Genomic DNA, 26,001 nt, shown 5'->3' with positions numbered 1-26,001 from the left:
TTGAGAATGTTAGGATTAAAATTGCCTACAGAGATCCCACTAAGATTCCATTTGAGAGGCTGATTGAGATGAAGAAAAAACTATTCCTCTTTACCTGATTCTGAAAATAAGGAACCTAAAGAAGAGGAGCTGGGGGTTCTCCCCCTTGAGGCCATTCATATCTTGCAAAGTGAGACATGGAAGAGATCCTTACTAGAATCACTCAATCAAGCCCAGAAAGATGGAGCCATTCCTGAGAATAAACCAAAATGGAGACCTATGCTAACTCAGAATCCTGCTACCAGAGGACATGGAAATGTCAACATCATGGAGAAAGATGTTGCATACAAGAGGAAGAAAAACCTGGAGATCCCACAAAAGTTTAAAGGTAAATCCTTTTCTACTATTGATAAATCTATTCTTGTTGATCAAAGGGTAAAATGAACTTAACAATTGGAGGGGATGAATCTCAAAAGAACTTCACCATTGATGAGATGATAGCTGAGGAGAAAGAGAGATGTCTGGTTTTTGCAAGCAATAATCTCGAATTAGTTCTACCTGATAACCTAGACATCAAAACCAATGAGATAGTTAGTACACCTGTGGGTGGCATTTCCTTGGAGCCAGTTGGCACTACTGTTGCTTTTAGGAAAACACCCACTGTCCTAACTAAGTCTAAGCCTTGTGGCTTATCTCACACTTTTAAAATTGCTTAATCCATGATAGGTCTTATTTGGAATATTAGGGGTCTTGAATAACATGGGAAAATTCAGTGCCTTTGTGATACTATTACTAAATCTGATCCTGATTTTATTGGCTTTCATGAAACTAAAAGAGAAGTTATTCTGAGGGTTTCCTCAAAGCTATTGATAGATATGATAATTTTGTTTGGCACTTCTTGCCTGCTGATAATACTGCTGGGGGGATCCTCTTAGGATTTAAAAAAATATCTTTGAGGTTGTTGGTTTTATTAACCAAAGATTTTCTATTGTTGCTACTATTAAAAATAAGAATGATAGCTTTGCTTGTCAACTGGTGCTGGTCTACAGTTCTGCATGTCCTTAGTTTAAAATGGATTTTGTGGCAGAACTACATGATACTTTGACAAATTCATCTTATCCTATCATGATTTGTGGAGACTTTAACCTGGTTAGGAATAAAGCTGAAAAAAGCAGTGGCTTGATTAACCAACAAACTGCATTTTTTTAATGATTGGCTCAACAGATGGGCCCTGATGGAGATTTCTATCTCTAACAAAGTGTTTACTTGGTTTAACAATCAGATTTCCCCTGTTTTTTCTGTTCTTAATAGAGTGTTCACTTATGTGGACTGGGATGCCCATTTTCCTTTCTCTACCTTGTCAGCACATCCCAGAGTGGGAAGTGATCACACTCTTTTAGTCCTTGACACTGGTGCTAGAGCCCCCTCTAATCCCAAACCTTTTAGATTTGCAAAATGGTGGCTCTCTCAGCCAGGTTTCCATCAAATGGTCACAGAAGTTTGGAACTCTGTGTCCTCATCTAATTATTCAGCTGAAATTTGGATGGTTAAGACTAGGGTCCTTAGGAATAAGACAAAGGGGTGGAGTATTAATAGGGAGGCAGCTTTGAAAAAGAAGAAAAAGGCACTCCTTATGGAGTTTGACATCCTTGATGTCTTGTCTGAATCTCAGCAGCTATCTGTTTCTGATTTTGATAGGATGAAGGAGATTAAGAAGGAACTTGATGATGTTTGGAAAAAATAGGAAATTGCCTTATGGCAGAGATCTAGGGACAGGAAAATCTTAGAGGTGGGGTAGGAAAAATGCCTACTTCTAGGCTCTTGCTAATCATAGGCATAGGAAGAATCATCTTACTGAGTTGAATGGCCCTAATGGTGTGGTTACTTCTACCAATAATATGCTTGAGGTGGCTACCTCCACTAGTAGAAAAGAGGGCTTTGGTTTAGGCCGGATCAGCCCATTAGTCTCGGTTTAGTCCAGAACCGGGACCCATGGGGGCATTGGTCCCGATTTGTGAGCCCAGGGGCCGGCCGGGCCACGTGGGCCATTGGTCCCGGTTTGTCTGGACCGTTTGGTCCCGGTTGGTGGGGTGAACCGGGACCAATGGGCCTGGCACCTGTCCCACCACCATTGGTCCCGGTTGGTGGCTCGAACCGGGACAACTGGCTACCCTTTAGTCCCGGTTCATGCCACGAACCGGGACCATTGAGGTGCCTATATATACCCCTCGCCCGCAAGCAGAGCACTCCACTGCTCTGTTTTTCTCTGGCCGGGGAGGGGAGGGCTTTGTGGTGCTCTAGCTCACCTCCTATGCACTTGAGGTGTTCGATGAAATGCCCAAGCCACACTAGTTAAGCTTTCTCCTCTCGAAGCAGGACCTCTGAACTCTATTTTTCCCGAGATTTGTCTAGGTTTATATTAGCGGCCCGTCACGCCCCGTCCCCGTCTTCACTGTCGTCGATCGCCCGCGCCGATCTCGTCGCCGGCACCACCGTGGTGAGCCTCTTGTTCTTATCTTCTTTCTGGAAAAAATTCTTGCTTTAGATAGATACTTGTCTAATTTTCTTACTATTTTATTGCTTGTTATTATATAGTGCGATGGTTTTGGTATACGCCCCCGTCGGCCCTCGTCCTGTCTATGATTCGGGTGTGGTATATATTATCTTTATAACTATTGCTTCATTTATTATTTATGAAAATTATGCCAACCAACGTGACATAGATTTTATATATCTGGGAGGTATGTGAACTGGAAATTCCAACCGACCCTATTGTCGAGAGGTTAAATTTAGTTGAAGAAGAAATCAATTTCTTGAAGGAAAAATAAAAAAAATGAGGAGAAGATGTTATTGGAGTTGCATGTTGCGGATGTCATCGATGATCACAAGATCAAGATGGATGCAATGCGCTTGAAGATTAGAAAGATTAGAAAATATGTCATTCATACCGAGGCTTGGTATCATTATGCCGTTGGATCAATTGTTACCTTGGTTGCAATTATGACCGCATTTGTTTTCGCATTGAAATGTTTTACATAGTTTCAATGTATGGTTTAATTAATTTAGATGCTTTGGAGAGCTTTATGTTGTTAGATGAGAACTATGTATGTACTTTGGTTTTAATGTGATGATGAACTTCTATTAATTTGGTCACTTAATTATCTTTTCATGATGTTCTGTAATGGTTTTTGACACACTTAATTATATATAATGCACGCAGATGAACCGGCAATGGATGTACGGAGAAAGACACACCTCCGAGTACATTAAGGGCGTGCATGATTTTCTCGAAGTGTCTAAGGCAAACAAGCAGAATGGTTTTATGTGTTGTCCATGCCCTAAATGTGGGAATACAAAGTCTTACTCTGACCGGAAAATCCTTCACACCCACCTTCTTTACAATGGTTTCATGCCACATTATAATGTTTGGACAAGGCACGGAGAAATAGGGGTTATGATGGAAGACGACGAAGAAGAAGAGGACGATGACAACTATGTGCCCCCTGAATACGGTGATGCTGCAACGGGGGAAGCTGCTGAAGATCAAGAGGAACCAGATGATGTGCCCAATGATGCTGCAACGGGGGAAGCTGCTGGAGATCAAGAGGAACCAGACGATGTGCCTGATGATGATGATCTCCGTCGGGTCATTGTCGATGCAAGGACGCAATGCGAAAGTCAAAAGGAGAAGCTGAAGTTCGATCGCATGTTAGAGGATCACAAAAAAGGGTTGTACCCCAATTGAAAAGATGGCAACACAAAGCTCGGTACCGTACTGGATATGCTGCAGTGGAAGGCAGAGAATGTTGTGCCTGACAAAGGATTTGAGAAGCTACTGAAAATATTGAAGAAGAAGCTTCCAAAGGATAACGAATTGCCCGACAGTACATACGTAGCAAAGAAGGTCATATGCCCTCTAGGATTGGAGGTGCAGAAGATACATGCATGCCCTAGTGACTGCGTCCTCTACCGCGGTGCGTACAAGGATCTGAATGCATGCCCAGTATGCGGTGCATTACGATATAAGATCAGACAAGATGACCCTGGTGATGTTGATAGCGAGCCCCCCAGGAAGAGGGTTCCTGCGAAGGTGATGTGGTATGCTCCTATAATACCACGGTTGAAACGTCTGTTCAGAAACAGAGAGCATGCCAAGTTGATGCGATGGCACAGTGAGGACCGTAAGAAAGATGGGAAGTTGAGAGCACCCGCTGACGGGTCGCAGTGGAGAAAAATCGAGAGAAAGTACTGGGATGAGTTTGCAAGTGACCCAAGGAACCTATGGTTTGCTTTAAGCACGGATGGCATTAATCCTTTCGGGGAGCAGAGCAGCAATCACAGCACCTGGCCCGTGACTCTATGTATGTATAACCTTCCTCCTTGGATGTGCGTGAAGCGAAAGTTCATTATGATGCCAGTTCTCATCCAAGGCCCTAAGCAAACCGGCAACGACATTGATGTGTATCTAAGGCCATTAGTTGAAGAACTTTTACAGCTGTGGAATGGAAACGGTGTACGTACGTGGGATGAGCACAAACAGGAGGAATTTGACCTAAAGGCGTTGCTGTTCGTGACCATCAACGATTGGCCCGCTCTCAGTAACCTTTCAGGACAGACAAACAAGGGATACCACGCATGCACACACTATTTAGCTGACACCGAAAGTATATACCTGGGAAGCTGCAGGAAGAATGTGTACCTGGGCCATCGTCGATTTCTTCCGACCAACCATCAATGTCGAAAGAAAGGCAAGCATTTCAAAGGCGAGGCAGATCACCGGAAGAAGCCCGCCATGCGTACCGGTGATCACGTACTTGCTATGGTCAATGATTTACATGTAATCTTTGGAAAGGGTCCCGGCAGACTAGCTGTTCCGAGTGATGCTGAGGGACACGCACCCATGTGGAAGAAGAAATCTATATTTTGGGACCTACCCTACTGGAAAGACCTAGAGGTCCGCTCTTCGATCAACATGATGCACGTGACGAAGAACCTTTGCGTGAACCTGCTAGGCTTCTTGGGTGTGTATGGGAATATAAAAGATACAGCTGAGGCATGGGAGGACCTGCAACGTTCGCACGAAAAAGACGGCATATGCCTCCAAAGCAGTATGAAGGTCCTACCAGCTATGCTCTTACCAAAGAAGAGACGGAAATCTTCTTTGAATGCCTGCTTAGTATGAAGGTCCCGACTGGCTTCTCGTCGAATATAAAGGGAATAATAAATATGGCAGAGAAAAAGTTTCAGAACCTAAAGTCTCATGACTGCCACGTGATTATGACGCAACTGCTTCCGGTTGCATTGAGGGGGCTTCTACCGGAAAACGTCCGATTAGCCATTGTGAAGCTATGTGCATTCCTCAATGCATTATATCTGAAGGTGATCGATCCAGAAATCGTACCAAGGCTAAGGAGTGATGTGGCGCAGTGTCTTGTCAGTTTTGAGCTGGTGTTCCCACCATCCTTCTTCAATACCATGACGCACGTCCTAGCTCATCTAGTCAACGAGATTGTCATTCTGGAGCCCGTATTTCTACACAATATGTTCCCCTTTGAGAGGTTCATGGGAGTCCTAAAGAAATATGTCTGTAACCGCGCTAGGCCAGAAGGAAGCATCTCCATGGGCCATCAAACAAAGGATGTCATTGGGTTTTGTGTTGACTTCATTCCTGGCCTTAAGAAGATATGTCTCCCTAAATCGCGGTATGAGGGGAGACTGACTGGAAAAGGCACACTTGGAGGGGACTCAATAATATGCAGGGACGGAAATTCTTAGTCTCAAACACACTACACAGTTCTACAGAACTCTACCTTGGTGACCCCGTATGTCGATGAACACAAGAACAGTCTGCGCTCCAAACACCCGGAGCAGTGCGACGACTGGATTACATGTGAACACATCAGGACTTTCAGCAGTTGGTTGGAAACACGTCTCAGAGGTGACAAGACTGTTTGTGATGAGTTGTACTTGTTGTCCAGGGGACCATCTTTGACTGTATTGATTTACAAAGGATACGAGATAAATGGGAATACATTTTACACGATTGAACAAGATCAAAAGAGCACCAACCAAAACAGTGGTGTCCGCTTTGACGCGGCAACCGAGAGGGGAAAGGACACATATTATGGTTATATAGTGGACATATGGGAACTTGACTACGGACGTGATTTTAAGGTCCCTTTATTTAAGTGCAAATGGGTCAATCTGTCACGAGGTGGGGTACAAGTAGACCCACAGTCCTGGGCCCTTGGAGCATATAAAAACTTTTACAGATGGGTCCCTAGGGATGGCAAAAGCATTGCCTTCTGGCATGATATATGGATTGGGGAATGTTCTCTTAAAACTTCATTTTGGGACCTGTTTGATATCTATCAACAACAAGAGGCCACTCTTGCACAGGTCTGGGTGGGAGGTGAACTCCAACTTACTTTTAGGAGATGTGTAGAGGAGGTAGCTATGATTAAACGGAATGAACTCATCAACTTAGTTAAGCAGGTTGTGTTGTCTGACTCTCCAGAACAACCTGTTTGGATGTTGGAGTCTTCCAGCAAGTACTCTGTCAAGTCCTTTCATAAATTAATCAACTTTGGGGGGTTGTCTGCTGAGATTAAAGATGATATTTGGAAAATTAAAGTCCCACCTAATATCCATGTCTTTTCGTGGTTGATTTACTATAATAAGAGCTTGACTAGAGATAATCTTGCCAAACGTAGGCATGTAGAGGACATGACATGTGTCTTTTGTGATGAACCAGAGACAATTCAACATCTTTTCTTTGAATGTATTGTTGCTACACAAGTATGGGAACTAGTAGCTGATAGTTTTAACATTATTACACCTGATTCTTTTGCTTTGCTGTCTTCCTTCTGGAAGAGGAGGAAACATTATGAAGCTTTGAACATATATACTTGTTGCTGCTACCTTGTGGAGCTTATGGTATTTGCGAAATGACTTTGTTTTCCAGGGGCGAAGATGGCGAAGTATACATTGTGCTTTGGATCTGTTAGGTGCAACGATAAGGCAACGGAAAATCCTATGTTCAGAGGCTCAGGGTGCGTTTTTACTCGGGTGCTTAAGGCTGTTAGACCACCGAAGAGGGGAGTTGCTTAGGATCGCTTGGTACTAATGAATCGCCGGAGCGTCGCTCGGTTTGCATTTTGCTAGTTTGCCATCTTTGCTTTGATCTAATTGTGAGCTGGCATGTATGCTTACCTAGTTATGTATCCCATCCTGGAACTGCCTAAAACTGTTGTAATAGGGATAGTTAAAAAACCCTGGTTGTTCCTTCTGTGGCAGCTACTCTCCGGTTGCCGCTGAGCGCTGTTAACAGTCTATGTTTGTGGTTTGCCTTGGCTTGAATAAATGTTGGGGTGGGGCAAACCCCTTTCGGTTCAAAATAAATAAATATTTGCGACGGTCGTGAATCTCGCAGGCACGCACTAGCGAGCCGATGGCCAGAAACCCACCCACCCACAGCTTAGACCAAGTACTGTTTCCTTTCCTGTTGCGGTAAGTAGTGGATTAGATTCTGGTAGCCCTGGATTAGATTAGCTCATGACGTCGTTGGTAGGGCTGGATTGCATTAGTGGAACTATGGCAGGCCCATTTGGCAGTCATTCATGCCGAGTTGGTAGTTGGCACTGCACCCGTGGCCCCGTCCTGCCTGCTGACTTTCCAGCTGGGCCGTCTCCTCAACGTGCACCTGGCAGGGGACGAACATGGTCCAAAGCGACGTGCTGCCTCTCCTCTCAGTGGTCACAGGGCAACCTGTGCTCTCCATTGTCCGTAAGACTGTGACCACGTTACATAAGGGCATGTACAATGGTTGATAAGATAATCTTATCTTAAATCTTGCATGTGATTTAGAGATGACAAAAAAAATTATCTACAATGGGTAATTTCTTAGCCTTATCTTCAATAACTAGCAATTCCTAAAAATATGGTGAGACATATTATGCTAAGAGACCACCTCTTGTCTTCTCTTAAATAAGAGAAGACAACGCCTTTCTTATGAGTTCTCTCTCCTTCACTTCATCATCTATCCTATGTGGCACTCCTAAGATAGCACCATTGTACATGCCCTAAATGCACTTTTGACAGCAAGAATCCCGGTCGATCTTGGGTTTGTGTTGGTGCCGGCGGGTTTCTGTTTTCTTTCTTTTCTTTCCGCACTAGCCTTTTTGCGGTGCTTTCCTCTTTTGAAGGTGTTCTTGTTACTCTTCTTCTGATCATTGAATTTGGTTGTGCTACTGTTAACGTTCAAAAAAAAAAATCCCGGTGGATCGGATGGTTTGGTTTCTAGTGGTAGCAGCAATTAATATTGCGTGACCGCATTTTGGTATTAAATACATCCGTTTTTGGACAAATTTTAGACAAGAATTTTGGAATGGAGGGAGTACCTGTTTTGGACTCTTGTCGTGGCGCACGTACATATACATAGGTATATTCTCCTCTGTTGATCAGTGGGTACCATCCATGGCTGGCCAACGCCCACCCACTGCTTAGACGGAGGCTAGATCAGCGACACTGAATAGGAAACCAAGGGAATACTGGATTACATGGTGATTAGTTTTTTAGGCTATCTCCGCATCACTCTAATATAGTACTACCTCTGTATCAAAGTATAATATGTTTTTTAGGCTAGTTAAGCCTAAAAAACTGGCCTCAAACATCTTATATTTTGATATGGTGGTAATTGCTTCTTTTATATTAAGATAAAACGGTAGGGCTATCCGTCTAGTATAGTACTGTAGCTTCTTTCTTTTAAGAGAAAACACTCCGGCCTTGCTTCATATATTTTATTAATTTGTAAATAGGTAATAAAATTGCTTTTTTCGTCTACTAGTGTATAGTGTGTCCGGTTAAGTCAAAGCACGACTTTAACCTGTCATCAGCCTATATATATACTGGAGTGTTGTTGTCGTTGTTTATATATTCTGCTCTTCTCAATCAACCAACTAATCAATTAACTGATAGCGTAGGTAGGACAAGAGCCAAGCTCATTTGATTATGGGTGAAAGGTTGATGGATTCATATGCCTCGTCGGCACCTATGTGTCACCCTACTTAAAAACAATCTCATGTCATTTTCGATAAATAGTGCTTTTATTAACCTAACATGTAGCATCGAGCGGATATAAGCATAATGATCCCATGTCATTTGGAATGTTTGTCCTCCAACCTAAAATCTAAAGTACTATTTCGACCCCACTTAGTTGTAGCACGTATTATGATGCTGCCGTCAGCTTGTTAATTTTCCAATGCAAAATTTACTGGGCCTGAGCGAAATGGCGAAATTCGCTTTTTCAGATTTATTGTAGAAAATTTCGGACGAAAATGACAAACCAAAATTTAAAATTTGCACGAAAATTCACAGAATTTTGCACAAAATTTGAAATAAAGCAGTGCAGGAATCGCACGAACCATGCATCAAAACATTATAGATCATACTTAACATTACATTAACGATCCAGTTGACCAACAATCTACCGCTGCCGTGCTCCCCGAGCCAAGGCTCGGCTGCTTGTGGCCGCGCTCACTGTTGTTGCTGCCGTTGACCCTTTTTTCTAGTAATACCGGGCCCAAACGAAATGGGCGAATTTTGGACAAATTTCGTTTTTTCCGGACGTAATCCAAATGTCTGCGCTGAACATAAATTGAAATCTAAACTCAGGGACCAGATACACCTCCTCTGTAATCATGCGAGACACGCATCATAAGCGTCTTTGAATTTTCAATGTGCTTCTTGAGATTGATAAATCACCTTGGCTGTTGATCAACAGTTTCATACTTTAATTTCCAATTTTTTTCTTCCGCAAAAAAAAGTCCATTTTTTTCCTTGAATGTTTTGGTTTGATTTACCCTTTTTTCCTTATTTGTTAATCCATTAATCTTAAAATCTTTTTTGTTTGTTTCACATAATTTTCTACGGTTTAATTAGTGTAATACTACTGTTTGATAAGAAGACTGCCTGGAATCCAAGCAAATCAAACATGAATCCACCAAACGGTGAACCAGTTGAAAATCTTTCTTTGTTTTATTGGAAACACTTGTACATGCTGTTTTCCCAAGAAACATACAAAATTGTTTTGGAACCTATGTAAGAATAATAATTATAGGACATGAGGGAGAAATATGAAACTCATAATGATGAATTTGATCAAGAGAGGTGAAGCTCCATTAAAATCCAAATAAAGACAAAATACAAAAAAAATTAAGAATGTGCCTTCGTAGATCATTGTGAACCATAATCACATTCAATATTCTGAAAAGTAATCATTGCTACCATTTGTGCCTTTCCTATGTCATTTGGAATGTTTTTTCCTCTAACATAAACTCTAAATGCAATTTCGACCCCACATAGTTGTAGTACGAATCATGACGCTGTAGTTGTCTGCTCCTTAATTTCCAAGGACGCTGCACATAAATGGAAATCTGGACGCGTCGACCAGATGCACCTACTATGTAATCATGCGAGAGACACGCAATATATTAAGTGGATTTTAATTTTCAGTGAGCTTCTTGAGATTCATAAGTTTCCATGCTTGTTGCTCAACACTTTTTCTTCAATGTTTAATGCCCATTATTTTTCATTAATGTTTTTGTGTTATTTAGTAAGTTTTTCCTTATTTGTCGATTCATTAATTTTATGAGCTATTTTGTTGGTTTTTAATATGTTTTTGTACATTTACTTAGTGTTATACTGCAGTATAAGAAGTCTGCTTGGAAACCGAGCAAATCAAACATGTTCAGATGCTATTTCCTAACAAAAATACAAAATCTGTTTGCAAATTATGTAAGAACAAAAATGAGAGGGCATGGAGGGAACAATATGAAACTCATAATGATGAATTTGATCAAGAGAGACGTAGCTCCATGAAACTCCAAATGAAGATAAATTAGGAACAGAATTAAGGATGTATTTCTGCAACACAGTGTACTTGGGGTAGACCATTGTGAACCATAATCACATTCCATATTCTAAATAATAGTAATCGCTACCAGCTGTGTCTTTCCTTTTTTTTTGCCAAGTACTCCTAATTTGCCTAAACCTAAGCTAAAAAGTGAGCTAGAACGCAATCTGTGACAATCCTAACAATTAAGACATTACGTTTTTGCAATTGGGCTTGCAATGGAGACCCTGTGCGGGCAGGCCTACGGTGCACACAAGTACGACATGCTCGGAATCTACCTGCAACGCTCCGTCATTCTCTTGTGCTTAACCGGCATACTACTTGCTGTGATGTATGCCTTCTCGGAGCCACTCCTCTTGTTGATGGGACAGTCACAAGAGATAGCTCGTGCCGCTTCGATCTTCGTGTATGGCCTGATTCCTTAGATCTTCGTGTATGCCATCAACTTCCCAATTCAGAAGTTCCTGCATGCACAGAGCATCGTCCTACCGAGTGCTTACATATCAACGGCAACACTCGTTCTACATGTGCTGCTGAGATGGGTGCTCATATACAAGTTTGGCCTTGGGCTGCTCGGTGCCTCGTTGGTGCTGGGCGTGAGTTGGTGGATCATGGTCGCCGCGCAATTTGCGTACATCGTCGTCACCCCAACATGCTGGCACACGTGGACGGGGTTAAGTTGGCAGGCCTTCTCCAGTTTGCCGAGTTTCTTCAAGCTCTCCGCCGCGTCTGTCGTGATGTTGTGCCTTGATACATGGTACTTTCAGGTGCTGGTGATCATTCATGTATTGCTCCGCAACCATGAGATTGCCATGGTGAGTATCATTCGATATTAAAAAATGTCTTATTGTTGTTCCTAGTAATCAATCTTCATAGTCCATGCTGATTAAACTATGATGTGTGTGTTTGGCCGGTGCAGTATGATGATTTATGGTTGGGTGTTTATGATCTCAGTAGGGTTCAACGCAGCTGCAAGGTTCGCAAGTCTATACTGAAAGGCCTTAATAAATATTAGCATCTATCTATTATGTATTTAAAACGATAGAAAACGAACGGATGAGATGTTGTGGTAAAGTAAAAGTTAAAAGGAACGGCTAAGATCTGCAGGGAATAGTATGTACAGATGTCTTTTTAGGAAAGAAAAACTGTCAAAAAAAAAGATGAGTCAGAGTCCAGAAAAAGAAAAACAGCTGCAAGACAACTAACAAAAGGCACGGCTGCCAGAGTCAAAGCGGTGATTCTAAAAAAAAGGTGTCGGAGCGGCCTGTAGGAAATAAGAGTCCTGCCAGAGTACTACATCCGGACTTCTATTTTGAGTAGAAGTAAAATCAATTCAGATTACTACATTAGCGCTGGGATAAAAAACATTCTCTATTCACAGGCAAAAGCCAACTTTTTCACTTCGGATTAAAAACGTACATGTGTACATACATATATCATGTGTAAAGGAGTCAGTCCGATTCATATGCTAATTAAGTTAATAATTTCATGCTCATATCAGCAAGGAAGCGGCCAACCTTTTTTTAGCTAGCACTTCCTTAATTGTACTCCTACGGACGAGCCAATCTGATTGGCGCAAGCAAATTATTGCTGATAATGGTGAGATAATGTCAGCGGAAGCAATCATCAACTTTTTTTGCTCATTAGCTACGAGAACAGAATGTAGTATTCCGCTGATGGATTACAAGCTTGCAAGGAAGGACAGCTAAGAAAAATACGGCAGTGCATAATCGACATAGATATTTTAAAAATTAATAACATTATAGAAGCTCACACAGAAGCGTTGGTTTTGCATAAAAAATACTTTGGTGTTCAATACACAATAATTATAAATTCAAACTTTGAAATGTTAGTGAATAAAAATAACATATGCATAAATCTAAATACTAAAGATAGATAATTAACTGTAAAAAATCAAAATGGATTCATTAATTCTAATTATAGCAATTGAGATTAAAACATGCAGAAATTATGCTTATATTTCCCGTATATGTAATAAAGATAGATAATTAACTGTAAAAAATCAAAATGGATTCATTAATTCTAATTATAGCAATTGAGATTAAAACATGCAGAAATTATGCTTATATTTCCCGTATATGTAAGTGGAAACATAGAGCCGTTAAGATGGGGAAAACACACATAACATTAATCACGTACTAGCAAGACACCCTACGCCCCAAAAAAGCGTCTCCACGCATTAAGTAAGTAAAACGCTAGCTTGACACGTAACCGAAAAAAAAATACACGCGAAGAGAATTTTCCCCATTTATGATTCAATACATGAGGCACACACGGACAAGGACATGACAAGACCTATCGGTAAATATAAAGGAAATGCTTTTGCATGCGGTACATAGGAATCAGACACCGCAAGGCCGACAATAGAAGCCCAACAATAAAAGAAATGCTCTGTAAACATACACATCAATGGTGTTGTAGAAGAGGCAAATTCAAATATCATCCAACCAATAATAAACAAAAAAGACACCAACTACATCAATTAAAATTGAAATTGATATATGTGCAGTCACGGCCGGTCAAGAATACAAGTGAACATTTTTTGTAAAATATGTAGAAGTTTAAGATGCGGATAAAATAACATACTTTCTTTCACTTATAAAATTTAAACAATTAAAATCCTTCTTTTACAAATAATAGTGCAATTAATACAACGATTTCTTCCTAAGTTTGTTTCTCTATATGGCAGGAAAAAAATCTTATGATATTTGGCCACTAGGGAAGATATGGATATAGAGAAAGCAATACCGTGGGTACCATAAAAATAACAAGTTATGATGAGTACATGTGAGGGGCCATTTACCATTTTCGAAGCATCCACCGATAGCTATGATTATTGAGAATGGAAAGCCAAATAGATAATTAGAGTAAGACAAGAAGACATCGATGCAAATTATGATGTATGATATGGCATTAATAAAGAAACCATAATTGCAACATGTACAAATACGGGACTGGTGATGGAATGGATAACAAGTTTCATCAATTTTTAGATTTTCTCTGAATCTCCCTAAAATAATATTTGGGAAAAAATATCAAGGGAAAGCTTGAAGATAGTCTGAGTACTAATGGTTTTAGATTATGGGACTTATAGGACGACCCTTTTGTTCTTTGACCATCACATACGAAAGTCTTTGCCAACAACTTAATACAAAATAGGGGAAAATGTGTACCAAAGTTTAAGTACTTTTTCACAAGATGTAAATGTTGACTATTTTTGTAGATCAATATTAATGTAGTATAAAATAATAACCACAGAGAGAAAATTAAATAATAAAATAGTATCTCAAATCTAGCCGCGCAAATGCGCGGGAGTCCCGGCTAGATTTTCAATTTTTTTAGGTTTTAGCAGATTTGTAATATTAACTTTGACTGTGTTCTTTCTTATCAATTCTGTTCACTGTCCTTATGAAATTGTACACCAAAAAATAAGATCGCATTAGAGAGATGTCAGATTAGTGTTATTGCGGTTAGGTTTGGTTACTAAAATGCCATGCATCAAGATGCATCCAAACATGCAATCCTTACTAGTTTTTTTTTCAAACCTTCGCACATATAGAGGAAAAAATCATTCCCTTTCTTCATCTATGATTGTCTATGGCACGCTTATCCACCTGTTTAGTATTCTTAACCGTTGTCATATACATGACTTCTATTACATGATAATAGATGTCTTATTGTTGTTCCTAGAAATCAATCTTCATAGTCCATGCTGATTAAACTATGATGTGTGTGTTTGGCCGGTGCAGTATGATGATTTATGGTTGGGTGTTTATGATCTCAGTAGGGTTCAACGCAGCTGCAAGGTTCGCAAGTCTATACTGAAAGGCCTTGATAAATATTAGCATTTCTTACTAAAGCATATATAAACATTAGTAGGTAAGTCCTCACTAACTAATAGATACCTTTTCACATCAATGTAAGAGTGAGCAATGAGCTTGGCGCCGGCAAACCCCAGTCTGCATTTTTCTCTGTGTGGGTGGTGACCGGGATTTCTACAGCAATCTCTACTATCCTTGCTGTTGTGATCCTCTGCCTTCGCAACCACATCAGCTACTTGTTCACAGATGGTGAAGCAGTTTCGGATGCGGTGGCGGATCTCTGCCCCGTTCTCGCCATCATGCTCGTTCTCGGTAGCATCCAACCTGTACTGACAGGTAATTTTGGACACTTTTTACATGCCAAACATGTGATTTCTTGATTCTTAACTAGCCCGTTAGTACAAAATTATAGAAAGTGTAGATGGAAGGTGCATTATTAGAACAACAGGAGCCCATTTCTGTGTTGTTTAACGTTATAATTCTTGTGCAATTTTCAGTTTTTTAATTCAATATTTTTTTCCATAGTTACTAAATTCCAACGTACCAGAGTATTGCGAGATGACCTACACCTATATTTGAAATGACAGTAGAATCTTTCATATTTGTGGGACAACTGCGTCATAAGTGTTAGAAATAGCTCCAAATTACTTATAGTGCAAAGTTCTCTCCGGAGTTCCAGGCTAGTCAGTTATAGTTCTATCATATTCTTTTAGGAATATAGTAGGTTTCCCTACCATGGTTTTATTAGTTTTTGTATTATTAAAGTACAAGAAAAGAACTGAAGGAAATATGCCCTAGAGGCAATAATAAAGTTATTATTTATTTCCTCATATCATGATAAATGTTTATTATTCATGCTAGAATTGTATTAACCGGAAACATGATACATGTGTGAATACATAGACAAACATAAAGTCACTAGTATGCCTCTACTTGACTAGCTCATTAATCAAAGATGGTTATGTTTCCTAATCATAGACATGTGTTGTCATTTGATTAATAGGATCACATCATTAGGAGAATGATGTGATTGACATGACCCGTTCCGTTAGCCTAGCACTTGATCGTTTAGTATGTTGGTATTGCTTTCTTCATGACTTATACAACGTTCCTGCAACTATGAGATTGTGCAACTCACGTTTACCGGAAGAACACTTTGTGTGCTACCAAACGTCACAACGTAACTGGGTGATTATAAAGGTGTTCTACAGGTGTTTCCGAAGGTGCATGTTGGGTTGGCATAATTCGAGATTAGGATTTGTCACTCCGATTGTCGGAGAGGTATCTCAGGGCCCTCTCGGTAATACTCATCACCCAAGCCTTGCAAGCATTGTAACTAACGAGTTAGTTATAAGATGATGTTTTACAGAACGAGTAAAGAGACTTGCTGGTAACGAGATTGAACTAGGTATTGGATACCGACGATCAAATCTCGGGCAAGTAACATACCGATGACAAAGGGAACAACGTATGTTGTTATGCGGTTTGAGCGATAAAGATCTTCGTAGAATATGTAGGAACCAATATGGGCATCCGGGTTCCGCTATTGGTTATTGACCGCGAATAGTTCTAGGTCATGTCTACATAGTTCTCGAACCCATAGGGTCCACACGCTTAACGTTACGATGACAGTTTTATTATGAGTTTACAAGTTTTGATGTACCGAAGTTTCTTCGGAGTCCCGGATGTGATCACGGACATGACGAGGAGTCTCGAAATGGTCGAGACATAAAGATTGATATATTGGACGACTATATTCGGACACCGGAAGTGTTCCGGGTGATTTCGGAGAAAACCGGAGTGCCGGAGGGTTACCGGAACCCCCCCCCCCCCCCGGAGAGTTAATGGGCCACATGGGCCTTTGTGGGAAGAGAGAGGGCCGGCCAGGAAGGGCCGCGTGCCCCCTCTCCCTCTGGTCCGAATTGGACTAGGAGGGGGGGCGGCGCCCCCCTCTTTCCTTCCCCTCCTCTCCCCCTTCCTTCCCCTCCTAGTAGGAGTAGGAAAGGAGGAGTCCTGCTCCTACTAGGAGGAGGATTCCTCCTCCTGGCGCGCCCAACAAGGGCCGGGCGGCCTCCCCCCTCCCTCCTTTATATACGGGGGCAGGGGGCACCCCATAGACACACAAGTTGATCTACGGATCGTTCCTTAGCCATGTGCGGTGCCCCCCTCCACCATATTCCACCTCGGTCATATCGTCGCGGAGTTTAGGTGAAGCCCTGCGCCGGTAGAATATCATCATCGTCACCACGCCGTCGTGTTGACGGAACTCTTCCCCGAAGCTTTGCTGGATCGGAGCCCGGGGATCGTCATCGAGCTGAAAGTGTGCTGAACTCGGAGGTGCCGTGCGTTCGGTGCTTGGATCGGTCGGATCGTGAAGACGTACGACTACATCAACCGCGTTGTCATAACGCTTCCGCTTACGGTCTACGAGGGTACGTAGACGAACACTCTCCCCTCTCGTTGCTATGCCATCACCATGATCTTGCGTGTGCGTAGGAAAATTTTGAAATTACTACGTTACCCAACAGTGGCATCCGAGCCTGGTTTTATGCGTAGATGTCATATGCACGAGTAGAACACAAGTGAGTTGTGGGCGATATAAGTCATATTGCTTACCAGCATGTCATACTTTGGTTCGGCGGTATTGTGAGATGAAGCGGCCCGGACCGACTTTACGCGTACGCTTACGTGAGACTGGTTTCACCGCTACGAGCACTCGTTTCTTAAAGGTGACCGGCAGGTGTCTGTCTCTCTCACTTTAGCTGAATCGAGTGTGGCTACGCCCGGTCCTTGCGAAGGTTAAAACAGCACCAACTTGACAAACTATCGTTGTGGTTTTTGATGCGTAGGTAAGAACGGTTCTTGCTAAGCCCGTAGCAGCCACGTAAAACTTGCAACAACAAAGTAGAGGACGTCTAACTTGTTTTTGCAGGGCATGTTGTGATGTGATATGGTCAAGACGTGATGCTATATTTTATTGTATGAGATGATCATGTTTTGTAACCGAAGTTATCGGCAACTGGCAGGAGCCATATGGTTGTCGCTTTATTGTATGAAATGCAAACGCCCTGTAATTGCTTTACTTTATCACTAAGCGGTAGCGATAGTCGTAGAAGCAATGGTTGGCGAGACGACAACGATGCTACGATGAAGATCAAGGTGTTGCGCCGGTGACGATGGTGATCATGACGATGCTTCGGAGATGGAGATCACAAGCACAAGATGATGATGGCCATATCATATCACTTATATTGATTGCATGTGATGTTTATCATTTATGCATCTTATCTTGCTTTGATTGACGGTAGCATTTTAAGACGATCTCTCACTAAAATTATCAAGAAGTGTTCTCCCTGAGTATGCACCGTTGCCAAAGTTCATCGTGCCCAGACACCACATGATGATCGGGTGTGATAAGCTCTACGTCCATCTACAACGGGTGCAAGACAGTTTTGCACACGCGGAATACTCAGGTTAAACTTGACGAGCCTAGCATATACAGATATGGCCTCGGAACATCGAGACCGAAAGGTCGAGCGTGAATCATATAGTAGATATGATCAACATAGTGATGTTCACCATTGAAAACTACTCCATCTCACGTGATGATCGGTTATGGTTTAGTTGATTTGGATCACATGATCACTTAGATGACTAGAGAGATGTCTGTCTAAGTGGGAGTTCTTAAGTAATATGATTAATTGAACCTAAATTTATCATGAACTTAGTACCTGATAGTATTTTGCTTGTCTATGTTTGTTTGTAGATAGATGGCTCGTGTTGTTGTTCCGTTGAATTTTAATGCGTTCCTTGAGAAAGCAAAGTTGAAAGATGATGGTAGCAATTACACGGACTGGGTCCGTAACCTGAGGATTATCCTCATTGCTGCACAGAAAAGTTACATCCTGGAAGCACCGCTGGGTGCCAGGCCTGCTGCTGATGCAACTGACGACGCTAAGAACGTCTGGCAGAGCAAAGCTGATGACTATTATAGTTCAGTGTGCCATGCTTTACGGCTTAGAACCGGGTCTTCAAACGACGTTTTGAACGTCATGGAACATATGAGATGTTCTAGGAGTTGAAGTTAATATTTCAAGCAAATGCCCGGATTGAGAGATATGAAGTCTCCAATAAGTTCTACAGCTGCAAGATGGAGGAGAATAGTTCTGTTAGTGAGCATATACTCAAAATGTCTGGGTATAATAATCACTTGATTCAACTGGGAGTTAATCTTCCGGATGATAGCGTCATTGACAGAATTCTCCAATCACTGCCACCAAGCTACAAGAGCTTTGTGATGAACTATAATATACAAGGGATGAACAAGACTATTCCCGAGCTCTTCGCAATGCTAAAAGCTGCGGAGGTAGAAATCAAGAAGGAGCATCAAGTGTTGATGGTCAACAAGACCACTAGTTTCAAGAAAAAGGGCAAAGGGAAGAAGAAGGGGAACTTCAAGAAGAACAGCAAGCAAGTAGCTGCTCAAGAGAAGAAACCCAAGTCTGGACCTAAGCCTGAAACTGAGTGCTTCTACTGCAAGCAGACTGGTCACTGGAAGCGGAACTGCCCCAAGTATTTGGTGGATAAGAAGGATGGCAAAGTGAACAAAGGTATATGTGATATACATGTTATTGATGTGTACCTAACTAGAGCTCGTAGTAGCACCTGGGTATTTGATACTGGTTTTGTTGCTAATATTTGCAACTCGAAACAGGGACTAAGGAATAAGCGAGCACTGGCCAAGGACGAGGTGACGATGCGCGTGGGAAACGGTTCCAAAGTCGATTTGATCGCGGTCGGCACGCTACCTCTACATCTACCTTCGGGATTAGTTTTAGACCTGAATAATTGTTATTTGGTGCCAGCGTTGAGCATGAACATTATATCTGGATCTTGTTTGATGCGAGACGGTTATTCATTTAAATCAGAGAATAATGGTTGTTCTATTTATATGAGTAATATCTTTTATGGTCATGCACCCTTGAAGAGTGGTCTATTTTTATTAAATCTCGATAGTAGTGATACACATATTCATAGTGTTGAAACCAAAAGATGCAGAGTTAATAATGATAGTGCAACTTATTTGTGGCACTGCCGTTTGGGTCATATCGGTGTAAAGCGCATGAAGAAACTCCATACTGATGGACTTTTGGAATCACTTGATTATGAATCACTTGGTACTTGCGAACCGTGCCTTATGGGCAAGATGACTAAAACGCCGTTCTCCGGAACTATGGAGCGAGCAACTGATTTGTTGGAAATCATACATACTGATGTTTGTGGCCCAATGAATGTTGAGGCTCGCGGCGGGTATCATTATTTTCTCACCTTCACAGATGATTTGAGAAGATATGGGTATATCTACTTGATGAAACACAAGTCTGAAGCATTTGAAAAGTTCAAAGAATTTCAGAGTGAAGTGGAAAATCATCGTAACAAGAAAATAAAGTTTCTACGATCTGATCGTGGAGGAGAATATTTGAGTTATGAGTTTGGCCTACACTTGAAACAATATGGAATAGTTTCGCAACTCACGCCACCTGGAACACCACAACGAAATGGTGTATCTGAACGTCGTAATCGTACTTTACTGGATATGGTGTGATCTATGATGTATCTTACTGATTTACCGCTATCATTTTGGGGTTATGCTTTAGAGACGGCCGCATTCACGTTAAATAGGGCACCATCAAAATCCGTTGAGACGACGCCTTATGAACTGTGGTTTGGCAAGAAACCAAAGTTGTCGTTTCTTAAAGTTTGGGGCTGCGATGCTTATGTGAAGAAACTTCAACCAGATAAGCTCGAACCTAAATCGGAGAAATGTGTCTTCATAGGATACCCAAAAGAGACAATTGGGTACACCTTCTATCACAGATCCGAAGGCAAGACATTCGTTGCTAAGAATGGATCCTTTCTAGAGAAGGAGTTTCTCTCGAAAGAAGTGAGTGGGAGGAAAGTAGAACTTGATGAGATAACTGTATCTACTCCCTTATTGGAAAGTAGTTCATCACGAGAACCGGTTCCTGTGACAACTACACCAATTAGTGAGGAAGCTAATGGTAATGATCATGAAACTTCAGATCAAGTTTCTACTGAACCTCATAGGTCTACCAGAGTAAGATCCGCACCAGAGTGGTACGGTAATCCTATTCTGGAAGTCATGTTACTTGACCATGATGAACCTACGAACTATGAGGAAGCGATGATGAGCCCGGATTCCGCAAAATGGCTAGAAGCCATGAAATCTGAGATGGGATCCATGTATGAAAACAAAGTATGGACTTTGGTTGACTTGCCCGATGATCGGCAAGCCATTGAAAATAAATGGATCTTTAAGAAGAAGACTGACGCTGATGGTAATATAACTGTCTATAAAGCTCGACTTGTTGCAAAAGGTTTTCGACAAGTTCAAGGGGTTGACTACGATGAGACTTTCTCACCCATAGCGATGCTTAAGTCCATCCGAATCATGTTAGCAATTGCTGCATTTCATGATTATGAAATTTGGCAAATGGATGTCAAGACTGCATTCTTGAATGGATTTCTAGAAGAAGAGTTGTATATGATGCAGCCGGAAGGTTTTGTTGATCCAAAAGGTGCTGACAAAGTGTGCAAGCTCCAGCGTTCCATTTATGGACTGGTGCAAGCATCTCGGAGTTGGAATAAATGCTTTGATAGTGTGATCAAAGCATATGGTTTTATACAGACTTTTGGAGAAGCCTGTATTTACAAGAAAGTGAGTGGGAGCTCTGTAGAATTTCTAATTTTATATGTAGATGACATATTATTAATTGGAAATGATATAGAATTTCTGGATAGCATAAAAGGATACTTGAATAAAAGTTTTTCAATGAAAGACCCCGGTGAAGCTGCTTACATATTGGGCATCAAGATCTATAGAGATAGATCAAGACGCTTAATAGGACTTTCACAAAGCACATGCCTTGACAAAATTTTGAAAAAGTTCAAAATGGATCAGGCAAAGAAAGGATTCTTGCCTGTGCTACAAGGTGTGAAGTTGAGTCAAACTCAATGCCCGACCACAGCAGAAGATAGAGAGAAAATGAAAAATGTTCCCTATGCTTCAGCCATAGGCTCTATCATGTATGCAATGCTGTGTACCAGACCTGACGTATGCTTAGCAATAAGCTTGGCAGGAAGGTACCAAAGTAATCTAGGAGTGGATCACTGGACAGCGGTCAAGAACATCCTGAAATACCTGAAAAGGACTAAGGATATGTTTCTCGTATATGGAGGTGACAAAGAGCTAGTCGTAAACGGTTACGTCGATGCAAGCTTTGACACTGATCCGGACGATTCTAAGTCGCAAACCGGATACGTGTTTTTATTAAACGGTGGAGCTGTAAGTTGGTGCAGTTCTAAACAAAGCGTCGTAGCGGGATCTACATGTGAAGCAGAGTACATAGCTGCTTCGGAAGCAGCAAATGAAGGAGTCTGAATGAAGGAGTTCATTTCCGATCTAGGTGTCATACCTAGTGCATCGGGACCAATGAAGATCTTCTGTGACAATACTGGTGCAATTGCCTTGGCAAAGGAATCCAGATTTCACAAGAGGACCAAGCACATCAAGAGACGCTTCAATTCCATTCGGGACCAAGTCCAAGTGGGAGACATAGAGATTTGCAAGATACATACGGATCTGAATGTTGCAGACCCGTTGACTAAGCCTCTCTCACGAGCAAAACATGATCAGCACCAAGACTCCATGGGTGTTAGAATCATTACAATGTAATCTAGATTATTGACTCTAGTGCAAGTGGGAGACTGAAGGAAATATGCCCTAGAGGCAATAATAAAGTTATTATTTATTTCCTCATATCATGATAAATGTTTATTATTCATGCTAGAATTGTATTAACCGGAAACATGATACATGTGTGAATAAATAGACAAACATAAAGTCACTAGTATGCCTCTACTTGACTAGCTCATTAATCAAAGATGGTTATGTTTCCTAACCATAGACATGTGTGGTCATTTGATTAATGGGATCACATCATTAGGAGAATGATGTGATTGACATGACCCATTCCGTTAGCCTAGCACTTGATCGTTTAGTATGTTGCTATTGGTTTCTTCATGACTTATACAAAGTTCCTGCAACTATGAGATTGTGCAACTCACGTTTACCGGAAGAACACTTTGTGTGCTACCAAATGTCACAACGTAACTGGGTGATTATAAAGGTGCTCTACAGGTGTTTCCGAAGGTGCATGTTGGGTTGGCATAATTCGAGATTAGGATTTGTCACTCCGATTGTCGGAGAGGTATCTCAGGGCCCTCTCGGTAATACTCATCACCCAAGCCTTGCAAGCATTGTAACTAACGAGTTAGTTATAAGATGATGTGTTATAGAACGAGTAAAGAGGCTTGCTGGTAACGAGATTGAACTAGGTATTGGATATCGACGATCAAATCTCGGGCAAGTAACATACCGATGACAAAGGGAACAACGTATGTTGTTATGCGGTTTGACCGATAAAGATCTTCGTAGAATATGTAGGAACCAATATGGGCATCCAGGTTCCGCTATTGGTTATTGCCCGAGAATAGTTCTAGGTCATGTCTACATAGTTCTCGAACCCGTAGGGTTCACACGCTTAACGTTAGGATGACAGTTTTATTATGAGTTTACAAGTTTTGATGTACCGAAGTTTGTTCGGAGTCCCGGATGTGATCACGGACATGACGAGGAGTCTCGAAATGGTCGAGACATAAAGATTGATATATTGGACGACTATATTCGGACACCGGAAGTGTTCCGGGTGATTTCGGAGAAAGCCGGAGTGCCGGAGGGTTACAGGAACCCCCCCCCCCCTCGGAGAGTTAATGGGCCACATGAGCCTTTGTGGGAAGAGAGAGGGGCGGCCAGGAAGGGCCGCGCGCCCCCTCTCCCTCTGGTCCGAATTGGACTAGGAGGGGGGGCGGCGCCCCCTCTTTCCTTCCCCTCCTCTCCCCCTTCCTTCCCCTCCTAGTAGGAGTAGGAAAGGAGGAGTCCTACTCCTACTAGGAGGAGGATTCCTCCTCCTGGCGCGCCCAACAAGGGCCAGCTGGCCTCCCCCCTCCGTCCTTTATATACGGGGGCAGGGGGCACCCCATAGACACACAAGTTGATCTACGGATCGTTCCTTAGCCGTGTGCAGTGCCCCCCTCCACCATATTCCACCTCGGTCATATTGTCGCGGAGTTTAGGCGAAGCCCTGCGCCGGTAGAACATCATCATCGTCACCACGCCGTCGTGCTGATGGAACTCTTCCCCGAAGCTTTGCTGGATCGGAGCCCGGGGATCGTCATCGAGCTGAACGTGTGCTGAACTCGGAGGTGCCGTACGTTCGGTGCTTGGATCGGTCGGATCGTGAAGACGTACGACTACATCAATCGCGTTGTCATAACGCTTCCGCTTACGGTCTACGAGGGTACGTGGATGAACACTCTCCCCTCTCGTTGCTATGCCATCACCATGATCTTGCGTGTGCTTAGGAAAATTTTGAAATTACTACGTTACCCAACAAGAACGTGGTACTATTTCGCAAAAGAGAACGAAAAAAGAAAGAATTGATACTACAAGATGTAAGCCCTTAGGAAAAAGAGTGAAGCTACAAATGATGGAAACATGTCTATCATGTTTTGAGATGCAATACTTTTCATATTGACATCACACGTATTTCAGGGATATAGTTTTTGTAGTATCAAAGTACAAGAAAAGAATGGGGTACAAGGTGTAGGCCCTTAGGGGGAAAACGTGAAGGTACAAATGAGGGAAACAAGTCTACCATGTTTTGTGATGCATATTTTCTCTCTTGAGATACCACATATTCATGGTGATTAAAACTTACTAACATGCATGGAAACATCAGGTGTTGCTGTTGGATGTGGATGGCAACAATTTGTTGCTTACGTGAATGTCGGCTCTTACTACATCATAGGCGTTCCACTTGGTGTTGTTCTTGGGTTTTTCTTCAATCTTGGCGCGAAGGTGATGGATATTTTTGTGAAATTTCTATATATATTCCGTGATGACAAGGTCTTCAGTTATGTGTTTTAACGTATGTTGATGCATTCGTATGCCTACTTGCAGGGTATTTGGAGTGGCTTGATTGGGGGAACGTCCTTGCAGACAACCATTCTACTGTGGGTCACCATGAGAACTGACTGGATGAAAGAGGTATCCCTTGTTATCAAACCTATAGAACAGAAATTTGAATTTACATTTCCATTCTTTTATAAAAAAGTGTAAATGATGACTGCTAAATTGACTCCCTGATGACCGAGGATACAATATAGCTTTCAATGTCGCCATTTCTTTAAAAAGGAGGATAAACCCCGGCCTATACATCTCGTCGATGCATGGGATCACTTTATTAATTGTTCACAAGGACTTTACAAAGTAGTACATTAGTAATTCTAAAGCCATCATTTCGACAACACCTGTCGCAACTCCTATCCACTTGACGAAGGGGTGCCGAAATCCGAGCCGAATACCAAATAGACTTCGCACCAAAGCCTAACATCTAAAGTCAGAGGCCTCAGCCAAGCTACAATGCAGACATGTTGCTTGCTCATCACCGTTCCTCCATTCACATGATTTAGAACCTTTTTGAGAGTATATGCTTGTTGCAAACTGATCAAAAATATGCGTTGAAAAAATGCACTACTTAACTGTATTAGTCAATTTTACTATCTTCTTCAGGTAGAGGATGCGCAGAAAAGGTTGAACAAGTGGGATGAGAAGAGAGATCCCCTCCTTACAGGCTTCAAGGACAATAACTAACATGTGGACCTGTCTAGATGTGTGTTTCCATCTCAACAACACAGAAGCGTGCTGACTTCGAGACTCGCCGTCAATGTGCAGGTGAGAAGCACTGAATTCAGGTGTCTTAAATCTCACATTGATTTATGTCCCGATTTGGATGACATGCCAGTGATAGGCTTGTTAGTATATGTTGTAGTCTTGTTTGGCAAGTTACATCTTTCTTTCGTTTGAGTGCCTCTATGTTTTTGGTCTTCCCACTTTCTTGTAAGGCCATTATTTGGCAACTTTGTAATACATTTTGTAAATTTCTGGACTATATGCATCCATGATGAAGAAGAGGGTAATGAAAAGTTTTGGAGATCAGGCTCCAGTGAGCCTGGAATTTGGAAATCTAGGGAAAACGCTACATTGCAAAAAATTCTTCATTCCTATGCACACATATTGAGTGACGCCTTACTTGACATTGTGTGTTCATAACTTCATCACACATA

The 26,001-nt window shown here is 41.8% G+C and overlaps 1 pseudogene; it reads left to right on the top strand.

Moving 5' to 3' along the window:
* Nucleotides 1-25,528, top strand: part of LOC123067980 (protein DETOXIFICATION 40-like) — a 123,178-nt pseudogene extending 97,650 nt beyond the window's left edge.
* Nucleotides 25,529-26,001: the final 473 nt, after the last annotated feature.

Source organism: Triticum aestivum, chromosome 3B (genome assembly GCF_018294505.1).
Source record: "Triticum aestivum cultivar Chinese Spring chromosome 3B, IWGSC CS RefSeq v2.1, whole genome shotgun sequence".
NCBI lineage: Eukaryota > Viridiplantae > Streptophyta > Magnoliopsida > Poales > Poaceae > Triticum > Triticum aestivum.
The sequence above is the reverse complement of the archived record's forward strand: the minus strand, read 5'-3'. Positions and strand labels throughout refer to the sequence as shown.